The sequence below is a fragment of the Myxine glutinosa genome, chromosome 3, assembly GCF_964187855.1.
Source record: "Myxine glutinosa chromosome 3, kmMyxGlut1.1, whole genome shotgun sequence".
Classification (NCBI taxonomy): domain Eukaryota; kingdom Metazoa; phylum Chordata; class Myxini; order Myxiniformes; family Myxinidae; genus Myxine; species Myxine glutinosa.
The window spans coordinates 135,743,615-135,762,474 of NC_136263.1; the positions used below are offsets into that span (position 1 = coordinate 135,743,615).

Sequence of the window (18,860 nt, forward strand, 5' to 3'; positions counted from 1 at the left end):
AACTGGCACTGTTCACCACCACCCGTCAGGATGACTGGGACGAACATCTCCCTTACTTGCTCATGGCCTACCGAACCAGCCAGCACGGGGCCACCGCATGCAGTCCAGCGTTGCTTATGTATGGGCGGGAGTTACGGGCTCCCGCCGACTTGCTATGCGGTCCCGTGCCAGACACAGTGGTTAACCCGCCGAGGGAGGGGTACGCACGTCACCTAGAGGAAGGCATGGAGCTAGTCCATGCCTTCGCCCGCCGCCAACTCCATCTGGCGGGGGAAAAGATGAAGCGCAGGTACGACGACCGGAGCCAGGGGAGTCAATACGCTCCGGGGATGAAGATTTGGTTCTTTAATCCCCGGAGGCGGAAGGGAAGGTGCCCAAAACTCACCTCCCCCTGGCAAGGCCCAGGAGTCGTCCTGTCGCAAATCTGTGACGTGGTCTTTAAGATCAAAATGGGGCCACGAGCCCTCCCTCGGATCGTCCACGCCGACCGGATAAGACCTTACACCGGCGAGCAGGCGCCCCCGTGGATCGCCTCGGCTTTAGATGCCGAGGCGGGACCCAGTACCTCTGAATAAGGGGGGCTTATTAGTGCCAGAGGACTGGGGGATTGAGGAGCGATAGGCCCGGTGGGAGAGGGTGGCATCCCTGCCACCTTTCCCATGTGAGGGGGGGCAAAGGAGCAATAGTTTATGGGGTGTATGGCAGTGAAAACTAGCCCGGGTGGGTTAGGTTATATTGATAGGGCCCTAGAAGATGACAGTAGGTAACGTTAAGTTTAGTTAGTGACTGATACCTGTAGTGGGGACGCAGGTAGATTAGTATGGATGATAATGACGAGGGAGCGCAATAGTTTAAAGGGACGACTGGGAAGCGCAAGTTTCAGAAGGGAGTAGTTAGCTGAGATGATGCTGCGTGTGTGTGAGGATTGAACAGGTGTGATTGCACAGGTGTGCAACTGGACAGGTGTGTGGAGCAGTGTATGAGTAGTGAGTGTTGTGGATCAGCGCGAATGCGCTTGGGGAGAGAAGGGTGCAGGTGGCACCAGGTGTGAGAACACAGGTGTGCAGGTACAGGTGTGTGGAGAGAGTTGGAGTAAGTGGTACGGAGTGGTGTGCATGGTGCGAAGGTGTGGATGGGGGAAGAGTGGACCCCTTTCACGAGTACCCGGGGCGGGTAGTGTAAGTGTTAGGTAGAGGGTGCAGGTAAATTGTGGTTGGATATTGGCATTTGTGGTGCGGTTGCAGAATGGTGTTGTGAATGGGTGCATTAGTGTTGTGGAAATGGCTGGGCGTGTAGCCTGTTAGTGTGTGTAGTTGGTTTGGGCACTCCACCACTGTAAGGATGTCGGCCAGGTGAGGCCGCAGGTGGGCTCTGGGAGCCGGTAGTTGTGAGTGGGTGCCTGAGGATCCCGGGTGTGGATCGGGCAGCCCAGTGCCAGAGAGGGCACGGAGTGGGGAGAGAGCCAGAGGGCCTTCCCCTGGTAGTTAGGTTAGGGTAAGGAGCAGGTAAGCTCGGAGGCAACTGCAGTGGTGGAGGGGTGCAGGTGGGTATACCCACTGGGAGAGGTACACGCCACAGCCCAGAAATTGTACGAGGGCACCGGGAGATGAATCGGGGGAGTGAGACCCCAAATTGAAGAGCACCACAGTTTGGCCAATGGGAATTGGTTTTTAGAACCCATAGTGTAAGAGGGCCAATGGTTTGGCCGGAGAGAGACCCCGGGTAGTGTAAAGTTGTTAAAGTCATTTAGGAGATAGTTAGGATTGATGAACCTGTCGCACCATACGCAGCCACTTACCTGTGGTGATGATGATGACTCCACACCTGTGTTTTCTTTGTTTTGTGCAGGAAATGAGAATTGCTGTTGGATTTGTGAGACGCATCACGACGTGGATGAGACATTGGGGTGATTCCATCTCTCCCTCCCTAGGAGGGACTGATGATGAATTGGTGATGGCAAATTTTGATGTTGAGTTGAAAATGGCAAATTTTGATGAGAGTTGAAAATGGCAAATTTGATTGGTTAGGAGGGAGAGAAGACGAATTTGGTATATGGGAGGAACGGGGAAGACAGTAGGGATGTTTGTGGATTTGTAAAGTAGATGTTTATGGGTAGTGTTGTGTTTTGTTGATACAGTAAGGGGTAAGGGAGGGGCCATGTAGGTTACCTGGTGGGGGGGGGCGTACGGTAGGAACGTACCTGTCTCACCTGGTTCCCATGTGCCCCCAGTGTGCATCACCTTGCATTGCGTGCACTTTTGCGCCTTTACCACCTTGCTCACTTGTCTTGTTTTTGTCTCCCACCTCCGAGGATCTGGCTTTGGGGTAGAGAGAGAGGAGAGAGAGGTGCTGGCGACGCAGTTGTGGGCCTGCACTTTCGCTGCTTGCTGCCGGGATCGATACACCATATGGACCGCAATGTTTGTGGCCACCCACGATGGACCGCAGTTCGTTTGCGGCCAAGCACCACCCGGGGATGGACCTATGGGTCAACGTGGCACCTATGCCATACAGGTGAACCACTTTTAGTTAACACCACCAAGTGCACCACAAGAAGAGCAAGAGACACCTGCAGGGTTAGGGGTTGTTGAAGTTATTTTTATTCCAATGAACAATGGTGACTGCACCGATTGGTGGTGGGGTGGTGCTTTTGATGCGCGGGAAGGGTGCTCTGCACGTTATTAAAGGCCGTCGGCCACAGAGCACTCGTGGGTTGGTGTATCGATGTTGGCAAGCGCGCTCTCTCTATGCATAACATCTGCATGTGTTCCTCCAAAGACAGGTCCTGGATCGTAGTGTAAATAGCAGCGTAGTCTTGTAAATAATGCTCCCTACCGGCTGTATGTTTAGTTTGAGAATTCTTTCCGGATTCGGTTATCCTGTGGGTGTGTTTCTGTGAGGAGAAGGGTGCAACGTCGCAGGGGGACATATTTACTCATTTGTGAATATCTGTAAAACTGTCGCACTCAGGGTAGAGTTAATAGTAGAGGGAACTACATTGCGTGCCACACTAAAGTAGGTAAAAATTTATCGGGTCGGGACGCCCCGAGGGTAGAGAAGGGTGCAATGTTGCGAATATGGAATTTGGCCTCCATATCCGCTTGTAAATATTCCCCTATCTTCTCCGATACTCCCCAACTCTCCCCTTACCCCATTCCCTAGTCCCATTGTCTGTAAACAACACCCATTAGAGCCGATCTTCCCCTTCATTCCCCCATTAAATGTCGTGCCCAGGTCCCCCGCACCACACGTAGACAATTATAGGACATCTTGCTAGTTATTCTTAATCTATGTCAGTTAAGGACTTGTTTCCATTAATTATGACTCTTCGTTGCACCAGAATGTGATGATATGGCACCAGTAGGAGTTTAGGACCTTCCCATACCTCCCCGCATCTCTTCCCATCATCTCAAGCTCCAACAACAACCACAACAACAGCGGCTATGCGTCCTCACTCCGGCTCGGTTGGCCGCCATTGAACATGTGCTCGACGGGGTTACCCAGAAGGGGGCTCCCAGTCGGCCCCTCGTCAAGGGCGGAGCCGGTAACCCCCGCACCCAATGAGAAGCCATGGGCCGATGCCATATGGGGCGGAGCTAACGAGCGAGGGCGTGACTCCCCGCCGGATATACGCGGCCCCGCGCCGGACGTGACGTCAGATGCGCCCCGAGCTTGAGACGACAAGACGCCACCCTCCCGAGCGCTGAGCGACCTCCCCGGCATCTCCACCAAAGTCGCGACCCACGAGCGCTGAGCGACCTCCCCGCATCTGCTGGACACCACCGTACGCGATTCTGTCCCTGAGCCAGGTGCACCTGAGCCATCGACTGCCGCTTTCCTGGCCATCAAACCCCGTGTGAGTGAGCCTTGTCCCGTTTATCTGTGGTCTGTCTAGGGTTAATATAAGAGTGTGTTTAAGTGCCCACCTTCCTATGTTTCCCTCTTGTCCCTGTAATCTAACCTTTTCCGCCTTAATATAACCTCCTCCGGAGGTCTTGAGAACTGAACCCCTGGTGTCGTATTGTGTGATTGTAATCCAGCCGTGTGTCTTCTTTTTCTTTCCTATTGAGCCAGCATAGCGCGGCTTCGTCGACGTTCGAGTACAATCGGGTAACTTGTACGGATACGGCGGCCATCCCGCTCGGCCCACCATACCATCAAAGTCGTATCTGTAACAATATACAGATAATCAAACAGACAGACCAATCAATATACTTGCGTATCCTCTATTTCACAATTACTGGACATGAAAATAGCAGAGAGAGGAGAGAGGAGGAAGCACAGTAACTTGCGCAAGTGTTGGTTGCATTCGGTTAAAGAGTATTATTTGAGATATAAAATATTATGGATAGGGATGCTTGATGACATCATAGAATGATGCAACTGCTGCTGGAACTTCTGGGGGCAAGAGTGGGATTGAACTCAGGAAGGTGGTTCAATGAAAGAGAAAAATAATCAAAAGAGTTTACCTTTTTAACTAGAAGAACACAGGTTATGAGAAGAACACGCACATCCTTGACTTTTTGTGGAGTGTTGGTGAGCTGAGAGAGCAGGGGACACTGGACCAGAAGAGTGGTGCTAAAAAACAGAGGCCAACCACTTGTCTTCAATATCAGAGCAACAGGCGTTGTACTTCGACTTCATTGTGGGAGATGCCAAAAATGTTGAGTGCTGGAGATTACAAAGAATACCGGAGAGAAAGATGTGATGCTGCAGCCCCAGACCACAGGAGCGAACAGTATTCCATTGAGCTGTGGATAAAGTAATTGTTGTTTGTGAGTCATTCTGATTTTTCAATGGATGACTCGGAACAATGTAGAATGCCCTGTCTGCACTTGACTCTGGAGCTAAACTTTACTACATGCTCAGTCCAGGAGAGGTCTTTGCTGATAGTGAGGCCTAGATTTCTAAGAAACTGAATATCTGCTAGAAACTGACCATGGACAGGAAATTACTCCAAAGGGGAAACGTTGATTAAAATTTCCACTTGTTCAACAATAAAAACATAAAAATGCAACTTACCCTAGCTCTATATATTTGAAGTATTTTGGGAGATTATGGCCTGATTTGAAGCTTTAAGAACAGTAAATGATGCTTTTGGCAGTGGTGAATTAAATAGTGGAGGCAAAGTTCAAATGTGCACGGAGTTCTTTGCAAAGTGACAGCAAATTTATCGCCGGCACGCTGAACAAGTTTGAAATTCCTGCTCGATTCAAGCATCAATCCTGGCCAGTCGCTTAGTGAAAGATGAGGGCCAAAGTTCCCACTCGGCCTACTCCACAAGAAGGTGGGATTATTAGGCATCAAGGAAATTGTAGTCGTAGGATTAAACTTTGTTCTTGAACAAAAAGACTAATTGAGCATATATCTTATCCAAGTCCATTTAGTGCTCCATAAGACACTCGCTTTGCTGCATTGCAGTGGCCTCGTGCGCCAAGACACACAATTCCATGAACACACCATTGTGATCCTTCATATACTTCGGTTCATCAAAGTCGGAGTGCATCATGGCTCACTTTTTTGGACTGCAAACTCTAAATATACAGTTTTTATTTTATCCGCCACATCTTAAAATTTTGCAGTACAAGTTCAAATCAAGGTACATTATCATCATGAAATGTTACAATCAACCCTGGAATGTCATGGCATGACCTTAGCATCCCAGTTGAAGAGTTACACATGTTTGTTTCTTAAGATTTATTTTTATTTTCTATCGAGACCCTTCCGATTTGTGAATCTTCGCCATTCTTGATATCCATTCCGATGTCGCCTAGCATGATGTTGTTGTTTCGTATGCATCATTGCATCGTTTCTCTGGAAGCGCGTTTTTGTGCCACTGATGCAGTGCCCCAATTATCATTCGGTACTCAATTTGCCGACATCTGAAGGATGACAGACTGAGTCAATCCCTCTGGCGTTAATTCAACGTTCCCAGGATCCTAGGATCCCAAGCCAGCACCCTAACCGTTACGCCAACAACAACAGCATGACATGATAGAATGAATTGAATATGAGATGATAGAATATAGGAAAAGAAAGAGCTTTAGCATTGAGAAATGTCTTCAGGTCGAGTGTCTCAGAACATGAATGTAAACAGCGAAGGACTTATCCGACACATGTAAATCCCTTGCTCTCAGGGCATTGGCAGTCCATCACAATGACTGCCAACTTGAATTAGCACAAGCCACAAATCTATGGGAAAAAGAGTGAGTGCTTATAATTATAACGTCAGCAGTTGTTCACATGCAGCAAAGAGTGTCTGCAAAGTACAGATTTATGAGACTAGAAAAAAAAACCTTCACACGGTGTGCTCTCTTTAAAGGCTGAAAGACGATAACATCAATCATAATCAGAATTTAAAAATGGGTTTTTACATTTGGAAATGTACAATGGAAGACCTTATAATATATCCTTGGTCTCAGATTAAGGCATATATATATATATATATATATATATATATATATATATATATATATATATATATATATATATATATATATATATATATATATATATATATACACAGGGCGAGTCAAAAGTAGCGCCCGTTTTCTGTTTATATATAAATATATATATATGTATATATATATATATACATGTATATTCAAGGAGGATATGAGGATAATTAAGTATTAAGGTTTGAAACAAACAAACAAAACAAGCAAAATAAGTCATCATTACATGAGATAAATCTCTATGGCCGATTTCCAGAAACCAAAACTACTTAAAAGGCCTTTGTGCAATGCAAATTTACTCATGTCTAGTAAATGTTTGTCATGTAAATTCTGAGTTTGCACATTTTCAAAAGGGGGAAGTGAGAGATGAAGAGGAAAGACGAGGAGAGGGAAGACGGTAGAGGAAGAGGGGAGAGCAGAGGGGAGGAACGGAAAGGAAAGGAGAGAGGGGAATTTTGTTTTTTCAGCTGTTCTTCACCAAAATCAACTTGAATGTGTTCTCGGCATAAGGCGGTGTGGCGGTTGTCATCCTGAGCTATCTGTCCATTTTAGAAACAACGGTGGTGAATTGTAGCTTTTTCATGCAGGCCGATACATTGCCCAAAGGCAGACTGCACGTAGGGGAAATTTGCTTGAGTGCCATGGCTGTATTCCAAACTGGAAGCAGTGCTGAGTTGATGAGGCAGTCAGATGATCGGTCCTGTGATCTTTTTCTATAAGTGACATCTTTGAGCAAAGAAAGAGCTTGGAATTACACAGAGGGAAATATGGGAGAGGAAACAGCACAGGGGGTGAAAAACATCCTCAGAATGTTTTCTCTACCTTTGCCAAGGGCAGAAAGAGACCCCTTGAGGAACTTACTCCAAAAGTATGAAAAAAAGCAAACCCCTTATGGTATTTCTTCATCGCAGTTGCTGACAGCTGAACTGGATCCAGATCTCTAAAGTTGCTTCGATCCCAGGGAATATACAGCGAAGCCTGACCTCCTTTCACGCTAGACACCTTCACTTATTCATGCCAATTTGTTGGAATACCACGCTGTGCCATCATGGGGTTTTCTGGCAACCTTGCCGGTCGGCCATGAGGCACCTCATCTCAGCTAGTGCATCCGGGCTTACTAACTAATGTTCTGCCATGCTTAATCACCTTCCTGCCAACTTTGCTTGTGGAATATTTAGCAAAGCAGTTTAATTGCCTATGTGCATGGCATAAGCTAGAGACTGGCCCCACAGAATTTATTCTCATTTTTCATTTCATTTCTACATCTTCATATCATCACCGCACTCATTTCTAACAGTAATGGAGTGCTGTTTTAGTCACCATTGAACATATCATTGGTTGCATCATGTTGATGATTATGGATTATTATTTGAGAGAGACAGAGACACACATAATCACAATAAGGAGGGTAGCTACAGTTAAAAAATGCATTTATTCCTTACTGCACTTCTGGTCATGTCTCTCAGTCTCTCAGCCATCGTCAGCAGAACCTGCTCATTGCCATCACTGGCAAACACCAATTGCAGTTCAAGATTAATCAATGAAATTGGTTCTTCAGCTAGAAATCTAAAAATGGTAATCTCCATTGCAGAGAGCATATGGGTGGCAAAAAAAACGCAGTAAAAAAAATTAATAGTCCCAGGGGCTCAGGGTGGGAGAAGGACCCCAATTATCTCTATGTAAATGTCACATTGCACTACTCTATTCCATCGCTTGAAACACCTGTCCTACAACTCACTGCACACCATACGCAAGGCAAATGGCTTCATCAGGAGAGTCGAGTAGATGTACCTACAGGAAGAGAAATTGATCGTCTCCTTTGACGTCACCTCATTTTTCACATCAATACCCTTACAAATGGCAGCAAGAACCTTACACCAATACATCTTCAAAAACACAAAGCAAGCAGAGAACACAAAACTAGGCTCAGCACAGATCATGTCTCTCGTGGGTCTGTGCATGAACTCGACAAACTTCACCTTTAACGGGACAGTGTTTAATCACCGACGTCAACACCAACAATCTCAGGCCTCATAGCAGAACTGATCATGCAGGCCTTTGAAAACGCAGCCCGAATTGAAGAGCACATGCCCAAGTTCTGGCTACGGTAGATAGATGACACATGTGTGGTCATTAAGGCCAATCAATTGGAAAGCTTCCATGCCCACCCAAACCTGATGTCACCCAAGCTCCAATTCACTTACAAGGTTGAAAACGAAGGTTCTCTGGCATTCTTCATTCCATCAGAAAACCTGACGCCCAAATAGGCTCGATAGTGTATTGCGAGTCCACGCACAGGGACAAGATCATCGACAACAATTGTGCCACCCTTTGTATCACAAGATGAGCTGTGCAAAAGCACCACTAGACCGTGCTAAGTCCTATTGTGGTAGTTGTGCAGAATGACGCACCCGAATCCAAAAAGTCCATCAATTGCTGCTGGTCATCCACTATCTTGACAGTTCACGAAAATGCCATCAAAAATAAAACCATGGCAGGTCATGAAAACAAAGCCCATGAAGACAGTCATGGTGCCCTACATTAGCACAGCAACTGAACTTGCCAATTGCCTGCTACAGCCCAATAATGTCTGCATTGCCCATAAACCCTGACAAACCAGACTTAATCTGCTTAACAGAAATTTTCCTCCTTCAAGATGTCTCTCATTCTTTAATATCTCTCTTTGGTTACTCCCTCCTCCGGTATGATAGACCTGAGCCTCGTCCTGGTGGTGGGGTGGCTATCTTTATCAAAAACTCTCTTCCTCACTCTCCTTGCACTGTCCTCTCTCCTCCTCACCCCCAGGAGTACATCTGATTACGGCTTACCCTTCGCTCCCACCTGTTGTTCATGTGTGTTGTACCGTCCACCAAACAGTGATGACTCCATCTACATCTCGATGTATGATAACATGGGCAAACTATCTACTCATCCCAACTCTCTCTTTCTCATATGTGGTGATTTCAACTGTCATCATGCTAGCTGACTGGGTGTTGGTACCTCTCTCACCAGCCATGGCACCTCAGCAAAGGACTTCTGCGACCAACTGTGACTGACACAATCTGTCAATTTCCCGACCCGGATCTCAATCAACGGAGCATCTTCTCTTCTAGACTTGGTTATGACAAACTTCCCTGCAAATGTCTGCTGCTCTTCTTCTGCTCCAATCGGTTCTTCTGATCATTTGCTTGTTAAAGTGGACATCTCTCTGGCCATTCTCAGATAGCCTCCTCAGCGTCGACGAGTCTGGCATTTCACTCAGGCCAACTGGCACAGTCTTCAAGCAGCCATCAATCATCTGGACTGGTCTTCCATCTCTACTGCCTCTGACATCAACTCATCCTGGGAATTCTTCCAAAGTAAATTGCTCTCTCTCATGCACAGATTTATCCCATCTCATCTTCAGTTGTCATACCCTTCCTCCCGTCCATGGTACATGGAATCTTGTGGTGAGGCAGTTGCCCTGAACAACTTGCCTTCGCCTCGTGGAAGGCAAATCCAAAGGAAGGCAATCTCATTTCCTTTCACAAATCTCAGAACAAGTGTGTGTCCACCCTCAGGAGAGCCAGGAAACAATATCTCTCTACTCTCAAGACTGAACTCTCAAATCTGTCTCCCTCTTCCAAATCCTGGTGGTGTCTGGTCAAATCTGTTTCTGGTTTTTGTTCCTCTTCCATCCCCTCCTTACCTCAAACGGCTACACAGCTGACTCCGCATGTGAAAAAACTGAATGCCTCAACTCTGTGTTTGCCTCCAAATCTTGTGTCCCAAACCCTTCTCTCATTGTACCCACCATACCCAGTCATACCCAGCTGCTCCTGGACTCTGTGTCCTTCTCTCCTGACAAGGTGGAGAAGTTTCTGTCAATCCTCGACTCTGATTCTGCAACTGGACCAGACGGCATCAGCCCATGGGTCCTAAAATCCTGTTCTTCCGCTCTTTCACTCCCTCTCTCTGTTCTCTTCACCCTCTCTTTTGCTCAAGGTCATCTGGCATCAGCTTGGAAATCAGCCAACATCACCGCTTTACACAAAAATGTGCAAAAACAGATCCTTGCAACTACCGACCAATCAGCCTGCTGCCAATTATCAGCAAAGTCATGGAAAACACATCCACAGCCACATCACCATAAACACAATAAACAACCTAGGCCCAAACAGTATCTTAGGCACAAAACCCCCACCCATCGATGACACAAACTACTCCCCAGTCTGATCGTGTTCACCTTTCCCACCTTTACTGCAGACACAACCTACAACTTTTACCACCCACATGTCTCAGTCCAGGGCATTTTGGAGTGCAGGATTGTTGATCTGATTTGTAAGATCAGGGATTTTGGTGCAGACTTCTCATCCTGAAATAAGTTCTGTTGGAGATGCCACTGTGGTACACTGGTACAGTGTTGTATGATATTTCAACAGATATGTGAAGAGTTCCTGACACCAACTCCTGTGATTGATGCATGCTCTGCGAAGAGCTTTGCAGGATTCAGAGTGCAGAACCCAGAGTTACCCAGAGTGCAGAAAAAGACGTTCTACCTCTGATTTAGCTTGAGGCTAATAAGTTGTAATTTTCCAATTTTTGATTCCATGAAGGCTGCAAAACTTGTTTAAACTCGAAACTGATAAACTGGGGTCCATTGTCTGATACAATGTCATGTGGCGAGCCATCAATGTAAAACACAGTTGTTCGGCCTCTAATGATAGACTTGGTGAAGGTGGATGACAGGATAATTGCTTCTAGCCATCGGAAACATTCATCGACAATGCTGATGATGCATTTGACAGTGGGAAATGGACTGTAGGTGTCAACATGGATGACCTCCCACTGATTGATTGGGATATTGGTCATTTGTAACGGCGTAGGTTGAACAGGTGGGCTGACACTTAGCACCCTAAGTTGGATGGCCCATGTGTGCTTGAAGAGAGATCCTGTATTGTCTGCGTCAGCCACCATTATGTTGGCCACTGTTTTACTGATATGCTCCAGACAGCTATCAAATGTACTCTGAACAGGTAGAAGAGTGTTTGAACCATATATGAAGATGGTAGTGGCTGTCTTGGATAATGTGTGGTGGTGGCCATCTTTACAGCCTGTGGTAATTGTTTATGTCCAGTAGATTGCCAGAATCCCCTCAAACGACTCCTTTTTTATGGGCAGTGAGGCAGACGCAATGTGCTAGTGTGGCAGATGGCCATTACTGCTCCCAGATCGCGCAGCTTTGGCTGTATGGGACGTGATTTGTGCGTCACTGCTCCATCAAGTTGGGAGATCTAAATCAGTGTTAAATTGACTAGCAACAGTACCCGCACTACGGGCGGGGCTTCAATTGGGAAGCCGAAATGAAAAGGCAAAATATTAGAAATTGAAGGCTTTTTTATTTTAAACGATTCATATAAACATCCATTGAATCATATCACATGCAAATCAAAATCTAAACAGTACATGGCTAAACAGTACATGGACGATCACATATCACGTACGTCTCGCGTCTCGCTCGCTTTCATGTTGTCCCGATAATGATCCTTCCGCAGGTTCACCGACGGAAACCTTGTTACGACTTTTTCTTCCTCCAGACAGTCAAGTTCGCTCATATTTTCAGTGCACCGGCACGAGCCGAGAATGGCCCGTGCAGGGGCTGATCCGAGGATCTCATCAAACCGTCCGATCGGTAGTAGCGATGGGCGGTGTGTACAAAGGGCAGGGACTTAATCAACGCGAGCTGATGACTCGCTTACTGGGAATTCCTCGTTCATGGGACACTGTCACAAGCCCCAGTCCCCATCACGGATGGGGCTCAGCGGTTTACCCAAGCCTGACGGCGAAGGGCAAGGTACACGCTGGCCCGTCCAGTGAAGCGCGCGTGCGGCCCCAGACATCGAAGGGCATTAAACGTTCATTAAACATTAAACGTTCATCAAACATTAAACGTTCATTAAAGGATTACGAAACGAAAAACTTTACGAAATTACGTTCACACCATCACGTCAAACACTACTGTGAACACATACATCGTCACAACATCGTCACAATGAACGTTATGCGAACGCGAATGTTATGCGGGAGACCAAACCTGAGAATGCTGGAGACCAAAGCTGAAATTGGGAAAAACTAAATAGCCTATTTTACTCCCAGGGGTCCCAGGAATACCCAACCAAAATATCTTTGCGATTGGTTCAGCAGTTTTTACGGTACCTTCGAACAGACAGACGGACATTTGGTGAATTATAGTAAAGATTAGGTTTGCATGGTCACAAGTAATGAATTATGTGGTTTGTTGTCCTGATGAGCTCATAACAAGAGAGAAACCATGGTCGACATCTCCACTGGCCTTCACTTGGGACCTTTAAATCCTCGGTCTAGATAGACTTGACTATGCTCTGTCGAAGCCAACTGGGTCGGAGGCTATGCGTTACGCATGCACACACTGCATTTAATGCTGTGCTGCATTTATCAGGTCAGAAGGTCTGTTTTGGTTTATGTAAAAAAGTCGAACCCCCTAACTTGACGACACAGCAGAGCACAGATTGAGTCCCATCATATCACTTGCTGAATTTTTATATATTTTTATTTTTGACCTGTTACCTGTTTTTGACCTGTTTTTTTGACCATGAATGACCTGTTAGCAACAAGTGTCGTCATATAAAGGGGCGCCCTACATATATATATATATATATATATATATATATATATATATATATGTATATATATATGTATATATATAATTATATATATATATATATGTACATATATATATATATATATATATATATATATATATATATATATGTATATATATATATGTATATATATAATTATATATATATATATGTACATATATATATATATATATATATATATATATATATACAGTATATATATATATATATGTATATATTATATATATATATATATATATATATATATATATATATATATATATATATATATATATATATATATATATATATATATATATATATATATATATATATATATATATACAGACTTGGCATTTAATATGGAATATTTTTTTTTTCTTGACTTGGGTTTACTTTCTGAACTCAGTATATCAATCTGGTGAGTTTCTTTTACGCTTCGGAGATTTCTTTGTTAAAAGAACCATGTCACTGATTGTCTGTCACAGCAAGAAGTCAACTAGAACGGGCACTCGGTAGAGCGCATACCTTCGCCGCAGCTACTGTTCTGTACTTGGCATTGGAGTGTAGGGAACAGAACAGTGAACAGTTTGGTGCTGATTTCATGCAAATCGGATAAGAATTGACCGAGTTATGACAAAAAACGCACATTTTGCAAGGTCGTGACCCCCCTGACCTTTGACCCCCAACCGCTAACAAGGGTAATGTCTTCACTGGGTCATGTCGTATATCACAATATCGGGCATTGAATTCTGAACATTTTGGCATTAGTTGCATGCCAATTGGATAAAAATTGACCGCGCTATGGTAAAAATACGATTTTGACCTTTTCGTGACCTTGACCTTGACCTTTGACCCGATTGCTCCCAAAATCTAATCAAATGTGTCCCGTATAATAACCAATCATCCCACCAAATTTCATGCAATTCGGTTGAATACTTTTTGAGTTATGCGAATAACATACACACACACACACACACACACAGACATACAAATAAATACACAGCGATCAAAACATAACCTTCCGCTTTTGCGAAGGTAATAACAGGATTATATCACAGGTGGCGTGACAAAATGTACGGACAGGTACATTTGACGATTGGCTTCACAATCGGGTATATAACGGTTGTTGCTTTCTATATTCGTGGAAAACAACTGCTGCACGTCTACAAAAGTTATTGCCGCTTCCTCTGGAGATGGTCTGTCAACTCGACAATGCTGTTTGTCATGGAGTGGTGGCTTTACGAAATTCCGGCATGAAACAGCATGCTATTGTTCGGCAGTATGGCATCACTCAAGGTCAGGTGTCAAAGATCCTGAAACGAAATGCTCAGAGGGGTGTCCCTACTCCAATACCGAGGCCAGGACGTCCCCGCAGAACCACAGGGAGGGATGATCGCCAGCTGCACAGATTAGTCCGCAATGGCCGTACCAAGTCAGCTAATCAGCTTAGGGCTGCGTGGCAGCAACTGATAAATGTGCCTGTATCCAGAAGGCTAGTCAACCAACTACTGGTTCAAGCAGGCTATCAGGCCAAGCGTCCCCTGAGAAAGCCACGCCTGACCAGACAACACCGCCAGTGCCGATTGCAGTGGGCCAGAGATCACCGTCAATGGCAGCCAGGACACTGCAATCACGTGATCTTCAGTGACGAGTCTAGATTTCCGGTCTATCGTCAAGATGGCCACGTCCGAGTGTGAAGACAAATGCATGAAGCCTACAATGAAGATTGTATAATGTATAGTGCCAAGAGTCCAAGCTGGAGGTGGTGGGGTGACCATTTGGGCTGCTTTTCATGCAGGTGGCAAAACTGACCTGGTTGTTCTGAATGGAAACCTGAACCAGTTCAAGTACAGGGCCATTCTGGAAGAAACATTGCTCCCATTTGCTCGTGCAGCCTTTCGAGGAAACTTTGTCTTCCAAGATGACAATGCACGACCTCATCGTGCTCGCATGATCCAACACTTTCTTGCTGACCGTGGTGTAGAGCATATGGAGTGGCCTGCCATGTCCCTGGATATGAATCCGATAGAGAAATTGTGGGCAGAATTAACGCGTCAAATCGACAACTTGGACCAGCAGCCGACCTCTGTGCGTGAATTGCAGCAGACTATTGTCACTGCATGGCAAACGATTCCTGTCCAAACCTTGGCAAATGTCGTGAACAGCATGCCTCAACGTGTACGTGCTCTCCTGAATGCTCATGGGGGTTACACGAAGTACTGAACTGTCATTTTACTGTCCGTAATCCCAGTCGTAATTTAACTTATGTTTTTGTTTAAAAATTTTTTGGCTGATGTGCAAAATAAAGAAATACTTCTGGAAAACGTACAGAAGTTTAACACAGTACTGTCCGTGAATTGAGTTCGATATCAGTTTCCATCACTTCCAAGGATCAATTTATTTGCTTCGAAATGTCAAATGTGGTTTTTGTTTCTTTTAAAGGTCACATTAACAAAATCTAGAATAATTTCAACATAATTCCAATGAACTTTTGGTTCTAAGTCAACTTGAAAAGTAAGTTCACCCCCACAAAAAAAATAATCCATATTAAATGCCAAGTCTGTATATAGGTTAAAACCCGTTAGTAAGTAAAGTTTTTTGAACTGTGTGAATCAAATTGGCACCTCTTTATATGAGCCTTTCTAGAGCATTACTTTGTTCCTCCAAAGAAAACAAGGGTAGACCAGCAAGCACACTATTTTTTGAATGGCCCTTCTTTTCTATTGTTTGGCATTTTCTACAAGCTATGGAATGTCCCTTCTTTTCTTTAGTTTGCCACATGGCACATACCAAATAAAGGGACCTTTTCTATGCCCCTGGAATTTTCCTCAAGACTGTCCCTTCTTTTCTTTAGTTTGCCACATGGCACATACCATATAAAAGGGCCTTTTCTATGCCCCGAGCATTTTTCCCAAGAATGTCCCTTCTTTTCTATACCTTGCCACATGGGACATACCATATAAAAGGGCCCCTGGCATTTTCCCCAAGAATGTCCCTTCTTTTATGTAGTTTGCCACATTGCACATACCATATAAAGGGGCCTTTTATATTCCCCTGGCATTTTTTCCAAGAATTACTATCAGGAGTCTACATTTTTTGATGTCCAACTTTTTTGGAATCGCCCCTATGAGCCAAGCAAAAATATGACCGTAGATCCTGAAGCTCACCTGGATCAGGAGCAAGGGGCACTCAAACCCCCCACAGACTCCCTCAGACCCTGATATTATAAATGCCGTGAACAAACTTTGGTACATCACAGGCGATGAAGATTGTGATCAAGTTTCATTGAAATTGTGTGTGTAGTTTCGGAGAAGAGGGCAAATACCTATTTTTGGGGTCACAACCCCCCCCCCCCCCCCCTGTCAAAAGTTTAGGTACACCCAACATTTTTTTATATTTTACTGTTTAATGTGAAAAATGAACACAAGATGCAAACAAAACTCTTACCAAAGATATATCTGCTTATCTACTGATAATATATTGTGCTTCAGTGCATTTTCTTGTGTGAAACATAGGTTTAAAGCAATTTTTGGAAATAGGTAGAAAAGTGCAATACTAAAGCCAAACTGGCACAAGCAACTGCATTTACTGACACTTGTAATTATTTTGCAATTTCTCTCAAGGATTGGCCTTCTTTTCTCAAAGTTACAATTGCCTGTCTTTTTTCTGGCATTCGCTGAGCTTTGGCACCCATGTTCATGCAATCTGAAACACAAAACACTCATTAGATTGTATGGCTGGCCTTTCTGTAAACATTTTTTTCAACGCCTGGCAATAATAGACAATGCACGTGATGAAGAAACTAAGCACAAACATTCATTCCACACAGAGCAGAGTATTTGTAAACAGTTTTTGCTCCAGGGATGAAACTTTAATAACATAAACCTCGCGTTTCAGTTTGGATTTAGTATTGCACTTTTCGACCTATTTCCAAAAATTGCTTTAAACCTACGTTTCGCACAAGAAAGATGCAGTGATGCACAATATATTATCAGTAGATAAGCAGATATATCTTTGGTAAGAGTTTTGTTCACATCTTGTGTTCATTTTGCACATAAAGTACATTCTGTTGGGTGTACCGAAACTTTTGACTGGAAGTGTATATACAGTATTCTCAATGAAAGAAACTTTGTGGCTTCTGCATGCAATTTGCTTACAGAAAGCAGTGCATGAAAATGTGGTGATTTTTATGTCATCTCGTCTCGAGATGAACTTATAAAATATGTCGTGATGTTTGGATGTCTGTCCATCCATCCGTTAACTTGTAGCTACTTCTTTCTCCCTTAACACCCGTCTGATTGTTCTGAAACTTGACAAATGAATATAAGACAGTACCTTGCACAATCACTCAGGCTTAGATGTTTCGATTTAGGATCATGGGGCTCCCAGGGAAGGGGTGGAGGGGGGTGGGGGGGCGGAGCGGGTGGGGGGCGTAGGTTACCCACTGAACCTTTGGCTCCCTACTCATCATTTATTTACCAACCGATTGCTCTGAAACCGGATACAGCCCTCCTACTCGATGGCCTGCACAATCGCTCAGGCTTCAATTTTTGAATTGGGATCATGGGGGCTTCCAGGGAGGATGCACCCCAAATTTCGGATCCATAGTTCTCCCTTATTTACCAACCGATTGCTGTGATACCCGATGCAGCCCTTCTGCTCGATGGTCCGCAGGATCGCCCGCTCATTGATTTTTCAATTTTGTATCAGGGGCCCTCCCAAGGTATCAGGGGGGCTCCCAAGGGGAGTGGTCAGTGGTCTGAACTACAACCTCAAGGTGACCGTCGGCCCACTCGGGGCTATTTATATTATGTATATTCATCAAAATTGTTACTTTTCAAGAATTATATGAAGTTATTTTCGATGTATCACTATACTATGTGTCTGTATGTGGGGGATTCAACAAGTTATTGACCTAACATGCATACCAAATATTTTGAGAGGTGAACAAAATTCTCAGGCTAACCTAACATTGAAAACATATATGTTTTGCATGTACTTTTGGCCAATACATTTTTGAAACCGCTCGCATGCATTATCGGTGGATGAACTCGGAGTGTCATTGCACTTCCATTTTGATAACGTTTGTATTACTTTTTCTTTGGCGTTCCATCACCATAATTCCTCGGCCTGCAACTTTCAAAGGCATTTCAACTGATGTTGTCTTAGCAAGGACGAGGATGATAAAGGAAGGAGAATAGGCGTGGCTGACGTTTGATAACCTTGTCCTCTATAATTTCCCATTCTCCCTCCGTCTCTCATCTCTCGGCAAGTGGAGCCAGAAAAGCTCAGACCATCCACGGTCGTTGCCTCCACCTTCGACCCCTCTTTGCAAACGGACATAAAGGAGTGCCTCGCATTAGAGAGATTGCTTTTCTGCGGCACAAAAGCGAAGGGGGGCTTTTATGGATGAAACAAATTAAGATAATGAAATGAGCTTCTGACAGATAGAGTGCACGGAGTTGATTAACGTTTTCTGCTGGGCTACAGGGGCAGAGCAGCCAAGAAGAAGAAGGGGAGAGAGAGATAGGGAGGGTGCATTGGAGGGCGTTGGAATCACAGATTCACTGCTTCTGCGGTGGGCCACGTGACTGCTGGAGGATGTAGGGGGAATATAAAGCTGCCTGCAAAGACGCCGAAGCGTGCGTGTGCAGGCATGGCTCTACTGGACTCGCTGCAGATGTACCTGCTGCTTGAGCAGCGTCTGGTCTCCTTGGAGTTATGCAAGAAAATTGTATCAGTT

General features: G+C 44.8%; 1 protein-coding gene across 2 annotated transcripts in view; it reads left to right on the forward strand.

Moving 5' to 3' along the window:
* Positions 1-18,860, forward strand: part of LOC137423189 (slit homolog 2 protein) — a 559,055-nt gene that overhangs the window by 299,200 nt on the left and 240,995 nt on the right. The window lies entirely within an intron of this gene.